General features: G+C 32.6%; 1 protein-coding gene and 1 pseudogene across 2 annotated transcripts in view; one reads left to right on the top strand and one right to left on the bottom strand.

The window, feature by feature from the left end:
• The window catches only part of LOC145287850 (coiled-coil domain-containing protein 39-like), a 2,493,216-nt gene that overhangs the window by 2,445,379 nt on the left and 25,014 nt on the right, over window positions 1-22,823 (bottom strand). The gene's annotated exons all lie outside the window — the stretch shown is intronic.
• On the top strand, window positions 19,577-19,698 carry LOC145288341 (U2 spliceosomal RNA; annotated as a pseudogene).

Genomic DNA, 22,823 nt, shown 5'->3' with positions numbered 1-22,823 from the left:
AAATATTATAATTGCTATTAAAAATAATATTATTATTACTTAATATTATTATTACTTACTTATTTATCAATAAGATTCATTTATTACTATTATTGATTTTATTAATATTAATATATCTAAACCATTATATAAAAAATTTAACTTATAACTAATTGGTGATTATCTCCCTTTGAACAATAAAATTCTTTATTTTTTCTATCTGGAGTTACTAACGATTTAAAACTGGTAATATTATTCTATTGGCGTTTCCTTTGAAAGTTTGTATATATCAACATTTTCAAGCATTCATAAACTACATTTAACATGCCAATGAATGCATTGAAGATAATACTTATGAGCTATTTTAATAGTATTTATTACGATTTTGAATTTCACTATCAGCATTCGTAAAGTATATGAATAACATCAGGTAGTTTTGTGATAACGGTGTGATACTCTAGTATTGACAATAATGGAAATAATATGATGCAATTTCATAAGAATGTATTTACTTCGGTTTTATCTTCAGACATGAATTTTTACTGAATATAAAGAATACAATTTTCAAGACCTTTTCAAGCCTGTGTAAATCCCGATAAATATGGAATGTGCTCTGATGAACTCATAGATCTTGTGCTCACTCGACGGACATACTCCTAACTAATCCGACAAGCAGCAAAATCCCACCCCTTTACTGTTGAGGTTCTTAGATGCCGGAAAGCCTTCTACTCCTTTTCTTCCTTTGGACTGCTATACTTTGAAATTTCCTCCATTTCATTGCCTGTACTAACCTACAGACATCTTGCTGCTCAACTCCTTATGCCAACACCTGTTAGATAGGATCGGAAATAGTTCCATGTGATAATAAGCCTTGTTTGGGGTGAAAAGGAGTAAAAAGCAAAAAAAGCAAAAGAAAACAACAGAAAAAAGACTTGCAGTATATCAACAGCTCAACAAATTTCACTTGTTTATATTGCAGTTAATTATGTGAATGCCGTCAGTGATTGTTTGGTGAATTACTCATTTGTATAGTCAACAATACAAATTAGTCAAACGTCATGACTATTTGTTTAGAACCAAACATTCAAGGATTCATGTTGGCCTTGATTGGGTTTGAAAAGCTTCTTTCACTGCAGATACAACACACGGTGTTGATGTTTTGCTTGATGAGGATGGCCATCAGCATCAAAGGCAGTGGTCATTTCATTTTGCATATAAACTCCTCTACAAGACTATAAACATATAGCAAGTGACAGCTTATGCTTCTCTGGCTGTTGTTTCCAACTGATAGTACAGAAGCCACAACTCTTAACTAGTGCTAAGAGTAGCTGCTCTATCAACAATTGTATAATTTTGATATAATTGTAGTGTTATGTAAAGCATGGGAAAGCACTTTATATTTATTCTCAGTGAAGATTTCTGAGGTCACGGTTTCAGAGATACAGATTTGGCTAATAGTTATATTTTTTACATTCACAAACACTGACATTGTCCAGAATTCACTATTAACACAATGATGAAAATACAAAATAAAAACTTATCAAACCAGGTGTTATCCTACAAACAACAAAACTGCCTCCTTAGTCAAGGCTCTCCGTCACAAAAATCTGGAGATCTAGAACCAACTTAAGTCGCTTCCTCATTGTGAGAAGTATCTAGGTATTTTGGGGATAATCAGAATAATCCTTCTTAAACCACGATAGTGAAAGAATCACCACAAAACATGAAGTTTTTCCTTCCATAGAATCATAAAACCAACCATATTAATTTTTTAAGGTTTTCAAATATCATAACACTGATTGTAAAATCAATAACAAAATTGAATAAACTTAAAAATATATTATTAGATTTGTTTTTCCAAAGAATACTTACTTTTGACTAATAAGCTTAAAAAATATTTTTTTAATTTTCTTACAAATAAAATAAAACCATCTTTAGTGCAGGCAGTGTCAAATCATTTGATAATTATAAACAAATATAAAATCATTTCAATTCGCTAAATTTTATCTTTCGAAATTATGAATACAAATAAATACAAAAAACAGAAGAAATCAATTTATTCAAGAAATGATCATAATATGTGTTCATTGATATTTCATTAGAATCATAAATCATGTTTTATCAATTAAAAGTATTTTATGAATAATTAATTTTCTTATTAAGACAACAAAACTAATTGCTTTTTAATTAAATTTTTTTAACATGTCAAGCAGGAAATCTATTTTCCTGAAACTTATGTATCACTTTTGAAAAAAAAAGACTAAAAGTATTTAACTTATCTACATAAATTTAAATATCACTCAATAAAATGATTTGAGTATTTTTTTTTTTTGGACTGTTATCCTCATCTTCATAGTTGTTGTTTCACCATGTTTCGGCCAACTTATCCTCTGGCCTTCTTCAGGTGGTTAACTGCAACAGGATAGGAATGCTTAGACTTGTAACTGTACCCCAAGTAATTACTGCCTTCCATAGTTGTTGTCTCACCACATTTTAGCCAACAAATTCTTTAGCAGCTTCGGGTAGGATTGAAACCGCTATCTTCAGATAATGCTCACCTGGAAGAACTATGAAGATAAAGATAACAGTAAGAATAAAGTACTCAAATTATGAAGCCTCAAAGGATTCCAGAAAATAAAATTTTAAAAATAATATATAATCAATAAGTTATTTTTTTTAAACTTATATTAGAGCTTTTTAATTTGACTTTTTGAGAATTATTCTGTGAAACTGTTTTGCTTGTTAATTTAAAATTAATCTTAACTTATGAAAAAGATAAGATTACTTTGAAAAAGATATTCTTTTTTAGTTTTATTTATTATATTCAGATTGTACTTAAAGGGGCAGTTAGAATCTTAAAAAGATCCCTTGGTTAGAATGTATAAGATAGCAGGTGAATGTTTCGCATAGAACGAAATAAGAATTTTTTTTTTTAAATCTATTAGAATTATTTACACACTTGAAGTAGGAGTGACAGTGAATATTGTTATGTATCAAATTGTGATTAACACATGTGCGTATGCCACAATTTGAGCCCCAGATACTCTCTGCAATAGTACGCACATGACACGAGACATTCAAAAACTTCTGTATGCTCAATGAAGCTCCTCCCCTCACACTGCTCAACAAACACATATATACAGTTCATACACTGCTGGCCTTTGGACTAAGATCCGAGTGTAGTATCTGTTCTGATGTTAGTTAATTTGTCCTTAATCAATGTAGGGGAAACCTATCTATACCCTCACTACAATGTCTTCTCTAACATCGGGTCTATGTTCCAACCTTCCAGGGGTTGAAATCCAATTACAGGAGCCCAAACCAGACTTATCATTCCTGTGCAAAACTGCCATAGGACTACCATTTCCTTAGAGGAGTTCACAATTACCAGATATTCAAATCTAACATCAAAATCTGACCCCGAAAATCGTCATGGGCATGGAATATATGCCTATATTAAAGATGACTTTCCATGTGATAGGGACATCTCCAGAGAAGATCCAAATTTGCCCTACATGTGCTTCAGAGTAGCGATTACTCACAGCACTGCATTCATATTTGCTCTATCAACCCCATAACAGCCGAGTTTTTATCATTAAAGTAACTCTGAAAAAATTGGCTATATTCTGTGTACTCATCCCTCAGCTAATATTCATGTTGGTGGCGACTTCAATGTTTACAACGTTGAATGGCTAATTCACTAAAACAAGATGGATGATGAGGGGAAGTACTGTCATGATTTCTCGATTAACTATGACCTTACACCAATTGTTCACAAACCCACCCGTATGCTCGATTCTGATAAACAATATGAAAGTCTTCTTGACCTGTTTCTTACAACTTGCCCTGACATGTGCTTATCCTCCGTTCTGTCTCCATTGGGATTTTCCGATCACTCAGTTATCTCAGTTAAGATAAAAACAAAATGTAATAAGTCCTCTGATATACCTCTCCATCATACTGTGTATAGATACTCCATGGCTAACTGGAATGATTTCCGAACATTCATCTCAAATATACCTCTGCACTCCATGTTCAAAAAGAATGTGTCCTCTATAGTATCAGACCTGACTAAATGGTTAACTATGGGTATAGACTGCTTCATACCCTAAAAAAATTCCAGCTAAAGCCCAACAGCCAGCCATGGTTCACTCCAGAATGCACTGTCACCATTGCACACAGAAATTACTATTTCCATTGTTTCCAGCATAATAGATGTGAAACTAAAGCCAACTATAGGACTGCCAGCAACCATTGTAATAAATAAAGAATACAGGAAATTTATATGCTCAGTACGTCAAGTTTAAAGTTACAGAGCAGCGGCTTGGCTCCCACCAGTTTTGACGAATAACAAACAGGGTCCTGAACAGAAGCGTGTTCTCTCTCCCTACCATCATCAATGGACCTGAGGTAATTTCATCAGCATCTGACAAAGCAAAACCCTTTGCCAAGAACTTTGCAGCAAATTCTACCTTTTGCGATCAGGGTCGCCTACTTCTTGTATTCCCTCCTGTGACTGAAAACACACTAAGCGACGTACAAATTTCTGTACATGATGTTGCCAAGCTAATCAAAAACCTTAATTCTAGTAAAGCAACTGGCCCTGACGGCATTCCAGTCATAGTGCTCAAAAAAGCTTCAACAGGAACTTGATCCCATACTTACAAAGCTGTTTAAACAATGTCTTAAAGAGAAATGCTTCCCAACACCTTGGAAAACTTCTCCATTCTGCCCTGTATTTAAAAATTCCGGTGATCGATCATCTCCTTCTCAGTACAGACCAATCAGTCTCCTGTGCATTATGAGTAAGTTGCTGGAATCTGTGCTGAACAGATTAGTCAACCACCTTGGCAAAAATAATCTGCTCAGTGACATGCAATATGGTTTCCATTCTGCAAGATCTATGGCTGATGTACTAATGTTTATATCACATAGTATTAGCGAATCGCTCGATGGAGGCTTTGTCTCTAGAGCAATAGTTCTTGACATATCAAAAGCTTTTGATAGAGTGTGACATAAAGACCTACTTCACAAGATCATCAGCGATGGAATAGCTGGGAATGTCCTCTCAGTTATAAAATCCTTTCTCTCGGATAGCTTTATAAGAGTAGTTGTTGATGGGCAAAAATCAGAAACTCACTGTATTAACATTGGTGTCCCTCAGGGTTCCATCCTGGGCCAACTCTCTTCCTGATCTTCATCAGTGATCTCCCAAATCACATTCTTAGGTCATTCGTAGACATTTATGCAGATGACACAATCTATGATGACACTTCAAAGGCAGGCAATGACAAAGATCTTTCTGATTCACTCTCTTCTGATCTTGAGAATGTGATGCAATGAGGAAAAAGGTGGTTAGTTAATTTTAATGCATTGAAAACCAAGTGTCTCCCCTTTCATCATAATCGCTCTGATCCCCACCATGTCCCAATTGAAATGAATGGATCTAGTCTTGGGGAAGCTTCATGTCTTAACAAGCTTCTAGGACTAACATTCACTCCTGATCTGAAATGGAAAACATACATCAAATCGGTTGTCAAGATCACTGGAAAGATAGTTGGATCACTCTACCGCTCCATAAAGTATCTCACTCCCGAAGAAATCCTCTATCTGTATAAGAGCCAGGTGTGTTCTACAAGGGAGTACTGTTGCCACATCTGGGCAGGAGCTACTCAGCATGCCCTATCCTGACGATAGAGTTCAAAACCGGCTTTGAAACCTAGTAGGTGATGCCTTTATCTCTCCCCTGCAATCTCTTTTCCACAGAAGAGACATTGCCAGCCTGTCTCTGCTCTATCACTATTTTCATAGTAAGTGCTCATCTTAACACCAATCTATGGTCCCCACTTGCCAAACTTTCACAAAAAATATTCCACTAGCTAAAACCACAATATATGATTTTCGCCACTCTCTATCTGTGCCTAAATGTAGACGCAGATTCCATGAACAGAGCTTCTTTCGCAAAACTGCCAGCCTTTTGAACACTGTTCCGCTGGCATACTTTCCAGCTGAATACAACATGGTAGCCTTCAAATCCAATGTAAACAAGTTCTGTTAGGTCTTCCTCATAAATAAACAAATTCCACCCAATTTACATCACTGACGATTACTTCACTACCACGTTATATCCATTAACCCTTATTCTCGAGTGGCCTTTGGACCTTGATAAGCCATGACCCCCAAGTAAAAAGGCAATTTGTATTTTTGCCTACTGCCAGCATGCCCCTTTTTGAGGAGCTGGTTCCCCCCCCCACATTAAAAACGACCTTGTGTCACATTTTGCTTCCGTGAGGAAACAAATAACACAACATACATCACTATGCCTATCCCATTTACTCAGGACCTTCCTTTAATACTTAGACTCATTCTTTCAGGAACTCTTTGATTGTCCATAAAGTTATTTTATGGACAATCAAAAATATGCTCTCATTGTTTACATGTTTTAATAAGCTATACTTTCAGCTGTATGTAATTGTGAAAAAACTACATACAATACGTAGTTAAAGCAAAACAGTTTTTCACTATTAAAATAATTTGTAATGTTACACACGTGTTAACATGTAGGGACCCAACATGTTGTAGAATCTATCGCAAGGAACAATGAAAAGGAAGAGGAAAGTTATTCAACTCGCCGTTTCAGGTTATAACAAAAAAATACTTTATTCTTTCTTTCTCCCACTAAGTGTGACTTTTCATCTCGGCAGTTACGTCACCCACGTCTCTCTAATGTGATCATTGGTCTTTGCACACATTCTTTTTATAATCTTTTTTCTTGCCATATCGTCACTTCGAACGCAGCTCAGTCATTTCCATACAACTGCCATACACACGTCCGCGTGGTTACAAATTTCCAACACTAATGATAACGTTTACCCATACATTTATTTTATTATCGCTTACGTCTGAATTCATGTTTTGATATACATCAAAAATCTATGACATCATACCAAAGCTATAATTCTTTTATTAATGCCATGTTTTAAGCTCTCTTTATAAAAAAAGAAGTCATAAGAGTTCAGTTGGTATAACCTCAGACTAAAGATCTCAAAGTTTTAGTTTTGATTTACAGTTATGGCATCCACATTTATTGGGAATTTATTATTCTTGTACTATTAATACAATATTCTCTATTTCTATAAATAGTTTAGATCTGCGAGATTTTGGAACAAGACAAGTTATGCAATATATGTATTAATTTTTTTTTAAATTGTTTAAAGCAATAAAACATTTTGAAATAGTGGCAAGTAAAATTTTTATTTCTCAAAAGAACAATAATTTCTGCAATGTATTTGTTAGATCTAAAAAAAATTTTCACAGATGGACAAAATCCCAATTTAAATAATGACTTTTTTTTTAAATCTTTTGGTGCTATTGTATCTGTTACACACGGTAGTAGAGGAAGGTATGAATTTACAATTTTCACTTCAACTCTAGGTAAAATAATGTTATGATAATGTTAATAAAATAGCAATAAAACTTCAGAATAACTTTCATATACCTTCTATAAAAAGTTATATTACTAGTATAATAAACAAACTAGCTGTATCTTTTATTTTTTTGGGATTGTTTGAAAATCTTTTTTTACTTTTATTTCTGAAGTATCCCATTTATTTTTTTTTTCTTATCAAATTAGCTTTATAATTGGATTTTAAAAAATGAATTTGGTTTATTATATCATTTTATCATTCAGTTTATTAACTAATTTTACAATTATTAATTATACAAACAGATTACAGAACTACTAGTGAGATCTAGTCTCTTGGAATTACATGCCATATATATATATAGATTAGAATGCAACACCTTTAACATCTACTTCTCAGCAATATTTCTAAGTAGGTAAGTTGACCACTTTTTAGTATTAAAGTTCATCCTTACATGAACAAACTGATGATATCTTCAATGTTTTCTAGTGCAGACTTATGTAAACAGTTCACCATTGAACACCTCAATATTTTCCTGGATTCCTAGCACTGCTAAACTTTCAACTACATATTTTTAGAAGGGAACATCAATAATTAAATTGAACAAGAAGCTCATCAGCTGAAACATCTTTATCCATGACAAGTCAGCTCGCCTCCAAGCCAAAATAAGATATGCAGTAAAATGAAATAGCCTACATCCAGGACAAATGCAGTGAGGAAGTAGACAAAACCACCTGCAATAAACAGTTCCATCAGGTGCTGGGGTTCAACCGATGTCCCACTACCATGATTAAGCGGCTTAAGAACTGTGAAAAATGGAGGTGACACTTACCATTGAGCACCTGCTTCTTAAAACTGTCTGTGATAAAATCACAACAGTATTTCACAAGGCTATTAAAATTGAGGGTTTTTAAAAAAGAGTTAGCTCATTCCAGACCATCAGTGAGACAACAAGCTACACACAAAGACTGTAACAACTCAACACTATGCACTCTGGTTAACTGTTCAACGAATACTACAGACATTTGCCACCACATATTTTCTGTTTATAAATTAAAATGCATCACTTGCAACAAATTTATGTGGGAAGCATTTCGAGACACCCCCCCTACACACTCACATCAAGAATAAGAAACATACACAAAGCTCATCAATATTTTTAAGCATCTTAACATTTGCAATAACACAAACACATCAATCTTAGTTAAAATTTTGGCCACAGAATCACATTGGAAATCTTTGCATAAGGGAAGTCTAAATTATTCTAGATTATATCCTGAATTTAATAGAAGACTGGAACTTAGTTCATCATTTATAATTCAGTAGATATTTAAACATTACCTCACACACATATTACAATAAGAATTAAAAGTAAATCTGAATAAGGAAAAAAATTGTAGAGAGACTTGCAATTAAATAGTGGAAAATGTATAAATAAATGATAAAATATATAAATAGTCAAAACGATAAGACCACACTTAATATTGGTGTTTGTTCCCTTTCACACAGAGCAATTGCAAGTGAATTTAATAGTATTGTGAGTACTGTCAAAAACTTAAGAAATCCCAATGAATATGCAACAAAAAAATCCACTGGTCCTCCCAAGAAAATCATTCCTACTCGTGACAAATGAGTAATGACAGAGGTTAAGAAAAACTCAAACATAATTTCTATACAAATGAAGTCTAATATCGATGCAGATTGTAGTTTCCAGAAGAATTTGGTGGCATTTAAACAAAAAGAGGTTTAGAAAAATAAAAAGGTTGCTAAAGCTATGTCATTTCTCTTGCCATAAAATCTCCCACCTACAATTTGCTGAAGATTATCAAACTAGATATTGAAAAGTGGAAGCAATTAGTGTTTTCTATTGAAAAGAAATTTAACTTTGATGGTTCTGGTGGTTTTTAGCACTATGTGCGCTGCAAAGATATTCTAAATGAAACTTATTCTCTACAGCACAGCGGATGAGGATCATAGATGGTGTAGGGTGCTTTCTGTTTCAAGGGAATCCTCGAGTTGCAGCTGCTGGAAGGTGGCCAAATGTCTTTTGGATATGTTGCAATTCTTGAATGTGCTTCCATCCTAACTGATTGCCATAGGTTGTGTGGACAAAACTGTATTTTCCAACAAGATAATGCAATGCGTAATGCAGACAATTCAAAAGAGTTCTTTCATGGTGATAATATTCAACTCTTGACTTATCCTCCTTGTTCTCCAGATCTAAACCAGATAGAAAATCTTTGAGAATCGATAGCAAAGGAAGCGTATAAAGATGGGACCCAATTTTATACCAAAGAAGATCTTAGTGAGGCTGTGTTTAATTCTTGATTCTTGGTGCATAATTCTGACAGAACTTTTACAAAAGCTTGTAGGTAGCATGCCCAAGTAAAGGTTTTATAAGTAATTAATAAAAATAGAGGATATGCTATCTATCAAATTGTTTTCACTTCGTTCTTTTTAAAGTTATTTATAAATTTGTGTGATAGTCATCTCGTCAGCGTCAGACAAAGCCAAACTATTTGCAAAGAACTTTGCAGCTAATTCTACCCTATGCGACGAAGGCCATCAACTCCCCATAATGCCTTCTATAACACAGAACAAGCTAGGTAACATACAAATATCCGTGCATGAGGTCGCCAAGCTAATCAAGAACCTAGATTCCAGTAAAGCAACTGGCTCTGATGGCATCCCAATTATAGTGTTAAAAAAGCTTCAACCAGAACTTGCTCCCATACTTACGAAACTATTTAAGCGCTGCCTTAAGGAGAAGTGCTTTCCGACTCCCGGGAAGACCTCATCAGTTTGCCCTGTATTTAAGAATTCAGGTGATAAGTCATCTCCCTCTCAGTACAGACCAATAAGTCTCCTGTGTGTTATGAGTAAGTTGCTGGAATCCATATTAAATAGAGAAATAGTCAACCACCTCAGCAGGAATAACCTTCTTAGTGACACACAATATGGTTTCCGCTCTGCAAGATCTACCGCAGATGTGCTGACGGTTATATCTCACAGGATTAGTGAATCTCTTGACAAAGGCTTCCTTTCTAGGACAATTGCTCTTGACATATCAAAGGCCTTCGACAAGGTATGGCATAAGGGTCTACTTCACAAGATTTCCAGCTACGGTATAACTGGAAATGTTTTCTCAATCATTAAATCATTTCTCTCCGATAGGCTCATAAGAGTAGTGGTAGATGGACAAAAATCGGAGGCCTGCAATATAAATGCTGGAGTCCCTCAGGGGTCAATCCTAGGCCCAACTCTCTTCCTGATCTACATCAATGACCTCCCTAAACACATACTTAAATCATTCGTTGACATCTATGCTGATGACACGACCATCTACGGCAACACATCAAAGGCTGATTCTCTCTCCTCTGATCTCGAGCGCGTGGTTCAGTGGGGGAAGATGTAGCTGTTACCTTTAATGCATCCAAAACCAAACTCCTATCCTTACATCATCAACGCTCTGATCCCCATCTGGCATCAATTGTGATGGATGGCTCTCGTCTGGGTAAGGCCCCGTGTTTTGACAAGCTTCTGGGTTTGACCTTTACTCCTGATCTGAAATGGAACACATACATCAAGTCTGTTGCCAAGATCGCTGGAAAGATGGTGGGATCCTTCTACCGCTCCAGAAAATATCTCACTTCTGATGCAATTCTCTATCTATATAAAAGCCAAGTATGTCCAAGGATGGAATACTGTTGCCATATCTGGGTAGGAGCTGCTAAAAATAGCCTATCCTGCCTTAACAGAGTACAAAATAGACTTCGTGGCTTAGTGGGGGATGCCCTTTTCTCTACCCTGCAACCTCTCTCCCACAGAAGAGACGTTGCGAGCCTATCCTTGTTTTATCATTATTTCCATGGCAGGTGCTCCTCTGAACTCCAATCTCTGGTCCCCCCTCGCCAATCTTTCACGAAAAACACCCATCTAGCTGAATCCACTGTGAAAAATTTCCCCCACTCTATATCTGTGCCTAAATCAAAACGCGGATTCCATGAACAAAGCTTCTTTTTTAGAACGGCATGCCTGTGGCCGTCTGCCTGCTTCCCACCGGACTACAACTTAGATGTCTTTAAGTCCAATGTTAACAAATTCCTAATGAACCACCCCCTTAAGTAAACACTTCATCAAATCTCCACACTAACGTAATGTACTTGCAATAACCCTTATCCCTGAGTGGCTTCCGGGCCTTGATAAGTGGTGATCACTGTGTAAAAAAAAAAAAAAAAAAAAAAATAGTCTTATAATTTTGATCAGCTGTATTAATCTAAAATGCAATTTTCTGTTCTTCTCTTGTATGAAATTATGGGAATGTTCTTGTTGGTTTACTCGTTATCTTTCTGCATTCAACAAAACAATTTTAATACTAATTCTTTAAAACATCATTGAAATTTGGCAACTTTACATTTGCTCTTATTATTGTGTTAGAATAAGACATTTACTATATAGATTAAAAAAATAAAAGATTAAATGAAAATATATGATCTTGAATAACATACTTAGTAATATGAATAGATAGACTTATAATTAGAGATGATCCTAAATACTACTAGTACTAGTAGATTTACAATTAATTATTAACAATATACAAAATAAAATTATCACATCTTAATACAATTAATAAATAGAATTGCTATCAACTATAAAACAATAAAAAAAATAAAATTAGAAAATTTAAATATCAAGCTAACAGATACTTAAATGTTTAAATATTTCAAAGGATATAATTCACTAGAAAATTATACCTTTTCACCTTTCATTCTGCTCACCAATTTAATATTAAATATTTAATTTAAAAAATTAAAACTAACCGATGTAATTTTGAATTCTTACATTGGGATAAACTAATATATTTTTTTAGAATAACACAAATTAATTAAAATAAATTTAATAGGAATTATTTTATAATTAAAAGTTTTTATGTCTATTTGCTGCAGGATCATAGTCACATTTACTGCAATAAAACAATGCAAAACATTACAAGTGTTTAATGCCACATAAGTTTCAGGAGATTTGAAACACTCACTAATTTATAAGGAGGTTTTATATAAAAATATTACAAAAAACAGTTATGGATACATAATTAAGTGTTAACTACTCCATACTATACCAAATGGATTATTAACTATGCTGTACTACTAGTTAACAATTTCTGTGGTTAAATTCAACACACTACTGTCAAAACATGCTACTCCAAAACTCCCAAATCCAAAATTGATGCTAATCTCTGAAATATCAGGATTTTTATTTAGACAGGAAGCATCTCACTTGCATATGAGGTGACAAGATCGCAAACATAAAGAGAAACAGTATCCTTTTTTTTTCTTTATTCTTTTCATCTACCACCGGACACTACAGACTGCACAAAATCAGGTTTGTAACAATGTTTTAAGGCATTTTATCACAACAGCTACACACATATCATTGTGTAAAAGTTGTGATTAAATCGAGTAAAATTTACTAAAAAAATAATAAATAAAAATCACTTCAGTTTTGTTTTCCTTCTCAACACTGGCATATTTCCACTTATTATGTTGTGTTAACCTTCTATGGCTTTTCTAAATATGTAACTATTTTTAAGGTAGTGTTTTAATCTGTATAAAATTACTGAATGTAAATATCTTAAAACTTAATGAGGATTTGTTAATAATAATAATAATATAATATAATAATAATAGCCACAAATGACTTAATTAGATTGAAATACTTCAAAATTTCAGAGGATCACAAAGTATTTCATTCTCCCATCACATAAAATTAAAATGACCATCTTATTATTCAAATAGAAATTCCTCGTGGTGGGATTAATTTTGTAATATATTTTCTTTTTTTAATCTTCGTTTTATTGTATAATAACGTTTAAGAAATGATGATAGAGGAGACAGTATTTTGTAGAGATAATAATTTGATCTTTTCTTTTACTTTAGGATAGCAATTGTAAATGGAGATGATCTTATTTTTAGATTTTTATTTATTTATAACAATTGATTTGGTATTATTGTAAATTAACACTGTGCTATATTTTTTCAGTGTATTTATATGTAATCGCCTAAAAAATTATTTTATAAATTACAATAGATGATCAATTTTGCATATAAATTTGACAATATCTAATCTCGATTGGAGTGAACATATGGTCCATAATATAAATCTTAATGGCACAAAGCCTTCCAAGAAGGACATTTGGAAAATATATGAATCGAATATTAAATTCTAATAGCCACTTTTTTCTTTTTTTTTTCTAAAGGAAAAGTCAAGTTTAATTAACTGGCTACTGAAAAATGTTTTCTTAATTTCTATGCCAAAACAAATTCACATTTTTCTCGTTTTTGTAAATACATATCGATTCTTCAAAAAAAAAAACTAAAAATAGGTTGAGACATGGCTTACTATAGATATTATTATAGTAAGCCATGGTGGAGATAATTGAAAGAAAATATTCTTTGCAATAAAATATTTCCATTTAAATATGAACTAATCGAAAACATCTGTTTAAAAATAAATAGTTTTATACTTTTATTTTACGTAGGAAAAAAATACTGTTACAACACCTTCGAACAAATATTTGAAAAGACATTTTGGTGACATTTAAAGGAGACAAATCTTATTTTAATTTTAAGAATAGCTTCCTCTGAAAAAAAACGATTTATTTCTTTTATGTGAATCTTTCTGTGAATCTGAGTTTTAAGGGAGATAAATCTTTCAAGAGTGCCTTCCCCTGGTATGATTATTGGCATTTATAAAAATGGTTATTTTTGAGGTGCTCAATAAATGAAAGCAGTTTTTTGACAGAACCAAATTCAAGATTGTTTTACCTGTTTTCAAGTTATCAATTGAATGGTCAATAAATAAGTTCAGAACAATTTTATTTTCATCACATATTAAAAGAAAAACTTTTTAAGTAGTTCTTAAAAACTTCATTTTGTTTATAATAGTATAATAGTTATTGTATATATTGTAGGTATGACCATAATAAGGGCGAAATTTTCAACCCCCATACCAAATAACAGTAAAAACTTGTAAAATAAAATTGATTTATTGTAATTAATTGTAATTGCAGTATTTTCAAGAAAAAAGAATCTTTAAAAAATCTCTTTATTTGTACTCTCCATAATAAAACCGGTAAATTTTCAAAAAATTCCGCAAAACGCTAAAAACGGGAACATTGGAACTGCATGTTATTTCTACATATTTTGACATAAACAATAACAACGCGATTTTTTAAAATTTTCTCAAAAATCAAATAATTGATCAATTTCGTTAACTTTTTGACAGACATTAAAAAAAAAAAAAAAAAGAGGGCTGAACTAGATATAAACTGAAATAAAATAATATACAAAAAGAATTCTCATATTTTGTTTTCCCACCCAGGCGATCTTATCAGAATAAATATACTGAAATGATGAAATGAAATATATTTAATTTGGAGTTACAAACGTTGCCAATTTATTCGATTTTTATTGATTTTTCAGAAAAAAATAAGTTGATAAATATATTAAATTTAAGTTTTATGAAATTTTAAAAAATTATTATTTACAGTTTTTACCTGTAAAATTTCAAACGATTTCCGAAATTATCTCATTCATTCTTAATGACTGCATATTTCAAGATTCATGAAAAAAAAATGTGGAGATTCAGTCTTAAAACTTATGAATAAACAGACAATCTTACTATTAATAAGAAAAAAAAAATTAAATCGATGCCGATTTTAAATAGTAAATAATTAAAAAATATATTTAGAAATCAAATGTGAATAACATTTTTCTACGAAAGGCTGATGATGCAGTAATTTTTTCACACATTGCTGATAAAAATTGTAGCGTTACTCGTTTCTTTTATCAGAATGAAAATATAATTTCTAAACCAAGTAACTGAAACAATTATGAATTAAGAGCTAATTAAATTTCTTTGTGCACGGCATGTTTTATAATCTGTTAATCTCCATCTATATATCTATAAAAGTGAAATTGTTAATGTGTGTCTGTGTGTGTGTACATTTCCCTACTAAATTACTTTTAATTTTCAGTCTACAGACTCGAGATTTGACATAAGAGGTATTGAGATTTGGAAAAATCTTTTTAATCAGTTTTCAACCAGAAATTTGGCTGTTAAGGGGTTAAAGCTTAATGATTTGACCTTTGAAAACTATCAAACTCTTCTGGAAATTTTGGGTCTAAACCCTTGCAATTTTAGATGTAGAATACTTGGACATGGATCAAACTTTTTAATTTGATTTGAGCCCAAAACAATGAATGTTAAGGGGTCAAAATTGGGGTCAAAGTTTAAAAAAATTTGACCTTTGCAGTCTCTACCAAATTACTCAGCCAATTTTTGGTCTAAACATTTGAAATTTTACATAAAGTGTATTCAGACATAAGGCAAGCTTTTTAATCGGATCTTGGCCGATATTTTAGTTACAAAGGAGTTAAAGTTAAAAAGATTTGACCTTCTAGCACAATATTCAGCAAATTTTGGGTTTAAGCATTTGAAATTTAACATGTAGGGTATTCAGACATGCAGCAGAGTTTTAACCAGTTTTTAGACAATAATTTGGTTGCCAAGAGGTCAAAGTTGAAATAGTTGACTCTTTCAAACTTCTCCGCCAATTTTGTATCTAAACACTTGAAATATTAGATGTAGGTTACCTGGACACGAGTCAAACTTTTGAATATATATATATATATATATATATATATATATATATATATATATATATATATGCACATAAAGTTATGAACAGTATATAGGGTCTGAGTAAAGCCGGACTGAACTGCTAGTATATAATATTTTGATTGCAGAAATTTCCCTCTGGACCAAAGTACTGTAGGTTTGCAACAACAGATGCCACATACAAATTTATTATGCCTAAACTATTAGCCACTATCTTATGTAACTTTAGAATGCCATTTTAGACACATTTAGTCGTTATAATAAAATTCTACATTACATACTAGAAGCAACATCACAATTGCAACCATCATTAGCAGAAGTAGCTCCTATTTTTCCCTCTAAATATCAAGTTCTACTACTACTACCCCCCCCCCAGTCATCAGTGGGAGGAATTCTGCACTTTTAACAGATATGGGGGTTCACCCTTCATAACTGGATCATAAACTCCTAGACATAACATAATCTTTCCCTCTTCTGATTCAAAAATAATAACTTCTCCTCAGACTAATTCCACTCAATCTGATTGGCTAACCTCTGATCATTCTTATATTCTGGATTAATGGTATTCACATGCTAAACAAACACTAATGTACCATTCAAATATGGCATCGCAATGATACCTACTTCTGCCCTGAGTAAATTACTGTTCATTTTCTTACATTTAACGGCATAAGTTTTTATTTTCTCTCTCTTTCTCTCTCTCACCTTATCTCTCTCTGTATATATTCTTCCCAACTCTCTCGTTCGCCCTCTTTTTATATTTCTCCACCACGATGCCAAAGAAAAAACAGCAAACATTTATTTCCTCTCTCGCTCGCTTTGTAACATTTGTTTCAGTAATTAATTATATTTTTTCAGACATAGTTACGTTTTTTTTATGTATTTTATTTAAATATACTTTATTTAAACCTATGCAATCTATTACGATTGTTGCCTAATTAAAAATTAATGTTTCAGCAATATTATCTACAGGATTCTCTACATTGTGCACACGCTAACTTTCTTTATTTTTATGGGTGGAAGGTAAATTTGTACATTTACCTCCACAATTTTCTTTGAAATGACGACCTTAGTAGATTTTTGACTATGCTGATTAAGAAAATCTCATTCAAATTTTATGGAGACAAGTACTTATAGAGATATACCTTCATTATGCACTGTAATTCACTGATTGCCAGGTTGGTACACATGTGCGACAAGCAAATCTTCTCTCCTCCTGACACTGCCATTCCAATTTTTTTTTTTTTTTTTTTTTTTTTGCATCCGCACATAGGTATGCTGACAATGATTATCATGGTTAAATTTGAGGGAATTATTTTTCTACCCCACCCCAAGCAAAAAGTCTACCCCACCCCAAGCAAAAAGTCTACTCCAAAGCTGTTTTTAAAATCAGGATGTTAGTGGTGTATTCCGAAAGCCATTCTTAGCATAGGGAGTTTAGGATGTCTATTCCAAATGCCATTCTTCACTTCACTTGAATATTATATTTCACTTGAATAATGATTGAACAAAAACTTTAAAAAGATATAATATATATTTGTATGTACTAAGTTTTTTATATTTTTAATGTTTTATAAGATTTGTTTTTCATATATCTGCAATGGTATGTTAATTTCTCATTTTTTATGTTTTGGTTATTTTGTGACGTTCAAATCAAATTTTGTTTATTTTATTTAGTGTAAAATAAATGTTTATATGTGACTTAAACCTTGATTTTTCCTCTTCAACATAGAGTAAAAATTACGATGAACAAGCCGCGCGTGCGTGGTCCCCCTCTGGTGCTGCATGTTACATGATTCCACAAAAAATAGTGAACAAATGATGAATGTGAGAAGTGTGAAGGGCCAACGTTACCCTCACATTTCGCCAAGTTTCAGAAAAATCTAATGGATGGGGAAAAAGTTTTTGTATAAAAAGTGTCATTTTTTTGAGGAATTTGTGACCCTTTTCAGTTCCTGGGAACATCGAATCCCAGTGAAAATGAACAAACGGTGCAGGTTCATGCCTTAAGACATGTATATTTGAAGTCAGTGCCATGGAAAAATACTATATAGACATACATATCAAGTTTTTGAGTAATATGAAAAAAAGAGTTACAAAAAGACATTTTTTTTAGCTCTAAAAGTTCCAGAGGGATGCGAACCAAAATTTTGCCAGGGTCACCCATACTAAATTTATATTACGAACAATGGCCTCCACATTTTTGCCAAGTTTCAGGGAAATCTAATGGATGGATCAAATGCTTCGGGGCAAAATCCCAGTGTAAATGGATAAATGGTTCAATTTCAGGCATATATATTTGTGTTGCCCACCGTGAAAAAACACAATATAGTCACACATATCAAGTTTTTGTTGAAAAATATGAAAAAAAGAGCAACAAAAAGGGGCGTTTTTAGCACTGAAAGTCCTCGGGGACGCGAACCAGAATTTTGCCAAGATCACCCATACTGGATTTATATCTGGGCTCCATATTTTGGCCAAGTTTCCGAAAAATCTAATGGATAGTTCAAAAGTTATAGGGCAAAAAATGTCATTTTTGGCCATTTTGAGGCATTTTTTTTTTTTTTTTTTACCTCTTTTGAGCTCCTGTGCATGTCTTTTTAATGAAATATAATTTGTGGCAAAATTTCAGGAAAAACTAATGAATGATTATCTGGTAATCGTCTGGACTAACGGCCGGACGGAAGTCACTGAAAACATATGTCCCTCTCCAATAAATCAGAGGACCAATTAATTTCATTTCAGTAGTTTTTAGTTGCGTGCAAGCGACTCTATAAGTCACTCCGTCGGTCGGTTGGTCGGTCTGTCCATAACACTTTTGTGCTTGGTCTTTTTGGTTAAGATCAATGGTCTATTAATAGATACTGTTCTTAGCTTTTTAAGCTTTTCTTCGCTGTTTGGCCAAGATCAAAGTGTAGTATCTGTTCTGGCAGATACTGCACTTAAGATAATTTGTACCAGTCAATGGAGGGGAAACCCTCTATACTGGGACAATTATTATTTTTGGTAACCAGAGTGACCCCTTTTAGGGGAGCTGGTTTTTACTTCACATTAAAAACGGCCTTGTGCCTAATTTGCTCAGTGGGGGAGCAAATAAATACCATCTGTTCTGGCAGATGCTGCACTTAAAATAATTTGTACCAGTCAATGGAGGGGAAACCCTCTATACTGGGACAATTATTATTTTTGGTAACCAGAGTGCCCCCTTTTTGGGGAGCTGGTTTTTACCTCACATTAAAAACGGCTTTGTGCCTAATTTGCTCAGTGGGGGAGCAAATAAATACCATCTGTTCTGGCAGATACTGCAAGCAAAGACCATATGTGAGGGAAACCCCACATATAAGACCTTGGTCAATGTAGGGGCAACCCTTCATACCAATTGTCACTATCCAACTCCCCTACTCCCCGGATAGTTGGTCCCCATTTCCCCTTCACTCCTCACATTAAAAATCGGCCTTGTGCCTAATTTGCTCGCTGGGAGAGCAAATAAATACAGCTTTTCTTGGCCTTTTGGCCAAGATCAAAGTGTAGTATCTGTTCTTACATGCTGTACTTATTGTGATATAAAGTGGGGATCACTTTTCTGTATTAATTTGATGTAAAATGATCACCCACTTTACAACCAGTCTCAAAGCCATTCAAGTCATTCTCCAGATCATTCAAGTTGTTTTTGAAGGATTCCAGTTATTTTTTAAGCATTCAAGTCATTCTTAAGGTCATTCAATTCATCCTTAAGTTCATTAAAGTCATTCTAAGTCATTTACTTTTTATTTATTTAAGTCATTTCAGCCCATTTTTCGGTCATTTTAGTTTATCTTTAAGAATTTCATGTCAATCCCACATTCACGCATTCATTTATTACACGAGAGCACGCGACTAATGGCTATCGACCTTGTCACTAGTAATTTTTGCTATGAGTGTCGTAAATTAGTGTTATACTATATATATTGTATAATTATCGTGTGTAAGGATAATTTTATAAAAAAATAATTTTTACTTTTATCGATTTAAAAATTCTTTTTTAAAAAAAAAAAAAATTTTTTTTTAAACCGACAAAATATCTGGATAGTTCTTATTTTACATGATCAGCAAAATAGCATTCAATTTTTAAATTAAAAATTATTTAAGAAAAAAAAAAAAAAAGCATAAAAACCCAGAGTTGATCAGTAGCAAAATCGATTGAATGTTTGTGACAAATTTAAGCATATATTTTTGCTTAGCAGTTTTATTTCACAATGTTTGTATGCAGTTATTTTAACATTTCTAACTTTACAGTGTTCAAGAAATAATTAATCCTTATTTTTATATTCTTTCATTCCAGAACCATTTGAAGTATTTAATAGCAGTAAAGTGCAGCACATAACTGTTCCTGGATGATATTAGTGGGTTTGGAGAGCTCGAGACTGGATAACAACAAAGCACGAAAACATTGAAAGAGCAATCTGCATTATCATGATTTATACCAGATTAAAAATTTTAGAAATCTTAACTACAGCCCAGTGCTTCTTGAATTACTTGTCGCTCATGAAATATGAGCTTAAGAATTACAACAGCAATGTAAAAGCAAAGGCTAAGAGAAAGGATAAGAGAATGCATTCTGTTTATACAACAAAATTGCTCAACAAGCTGCAAAAAAAAAAAAAAATGCAGTTAGATTCAGGTAAATCAATGCAGAGTCTCATGAGAAATGGGCATTGATTTGCAATTGTGAAGAAAGCATTGAACAAAGATTTTTGATACTCTTCATGAAAGAGTTGTAATGATCGATTACTCACTTTCAGTGCTGTAGAGAATTAATTACCTAACAAAAGCCATGAAATTCCTAAACAGCCAAGTATCCAGTCGAGCTAGGGATGCTCTGGTTCTTCTTGGGACCATTTGCAAAACACACAGAACATTAGGTAGCTAGCCTGAAACTGTGATAATCTTTGAGCGCATTTTCAGAAAAGGCTACATCATGTTGCCTCACATTTTTGAAAAGAATGTAAGACTAAATTCACATGGCTATACAGAGTTGCTGCCCACTGTTGTCAAGTACTGGGTGAAAAGATCATACATCTGACAAGATTAAGCTCCAACTCTGACTTTCGGGACAGCCAGAAGCAAGTGTCTGAGAACTTCCACAACTTCAGCAATCTCAACATTTGACTCCACCTCCAACTCTCCTGATTGCAACCTCCAAAAACTATTATTATGTCTGAGGTGCAGTTGAGATGACATCAACTGTATTTCTTGCAACACAAAGGACAAGCTAATTGCCAGGATCAAATTAGTGTTCAGCATCCCTCAAAAGTCATTGAAAGCTGAATACTCAAAGACCCACTTGGAAGCCCTGGTGGAGCTTTGAGGTGATTTCTTTGAGAGAGTTGCATTCTGCAAAATACTCTCTAAAAAGTGTATTTTGAATTTTGAGAATATATTATTAACAAAAATTTTAAATCTTTCCTTTCCAAAAACTGTCAAATTTGTCTAACACCTTATAAATGTCAATGCAAACTACTGCAAATAAATCAAACATTAATGTGCATATAAATGTATTTTTAAATACATACAGTATATTACACATTCTAGAAAGTGTAAAATTAATTCTCAAAGAAAACAACTTTACACTACTTTTATGTTTTCTTACAAAGATTCAAATCAACATATTGATACTAAGCCTTATGTCTAGAATCTTCATTCCAATTTGGATCAAAATGCCTTAAAAGCTTTTGGTTCTATAAAATCTCTAAAATATAAGGCATACACTTAACCGGTCTCAAAAATAAACTAAAAATTAGCAAATTATGCTTAATTGGTGTCTAATAACTGGATAAAATTTAATGGAAATTTAAATGTTCAAATGGTAGGCTGTGCTCTTATACACCCTATAACTCCTGTTTAAATAATCCTATCCATCATTATGACCCTTAAGCACCTGTGTTCCAAAATTAGTAATGATCGGTTAATTAGTTTACAGGTTAATCCTGTAGATACAAATATGTAAACATATACATATATTTATCTTTAAATAGAGATTAACAAAGAAAATATCTTTACTATTATTTAAAACCTATTATCATAGAGTTTACAGAAAAAGGAGAATTATATGTGTAGATTTTTAAAATAACATTTTTGAATAATAATTATTTTATGAAGAACAAATCAATTTTTTAATTATATTTTTATCACAAAAAATTGTTATCTTTTAGGATTTAAATAAAAATGTGAAATCATTTCTTTATCATTATTTTTGTTACATTTTAAAATGGAATGTTGAAATTTTCAAAGTATATTTCCATAACTACTTGGAAGAATAAATGACATTGTGTTGACAACATTAATAGGTATAACTATTGAGCAGAAATTAAGAGTTTGGGTTTTTTTTTTCTTAATTTTTCATAACATTTTCCTAAATTATATTTAAATAATGCTTGTTATTTCAGACTAGCAATGGGCGCCCAACTTTGCCATATCATAAAATACGCTTAAATTTCTGCAGATTTCATATTATTACAGAACCAATTTTCTATTGAATATTATATTGTACCTAATATATAATACTGATTTCAAAGTTAAAAAAAAAAATGACTTGGGTGCCAAAACCAAAACATTTAGCACTCTAACCATGTTCCTTATAGTTTGAGCTATCACAAGACAAGATTTTAAATTAAACCACTTCAAGCTACCTTTGAATTTGTACATGTGCACAAGTAATAGAAATATGTCAGCTAATTGAAATGAACAGTTTGTATTTCAACT

The sequence above is a fragment of the Euprymna scolopes genome, chromosome 11, assembly GCF_053919585.1.
Source record: "Euprymna scolopes isolate OS-2025 chromosome 11, ASM5391958v1, whole genome shotgun sequence".
In the NCBI taxonomy this organism is placed as follows: domain Eukaryota; kingdom Metazoa; phylum Mollusca; class Cephalopoda; order Sepiida; family Sepiolidae; genus Euprymna; species Euprymna scolopes.
This window is presented reverse-complemented; position numbering and strand designations above follow the sequence as displayed.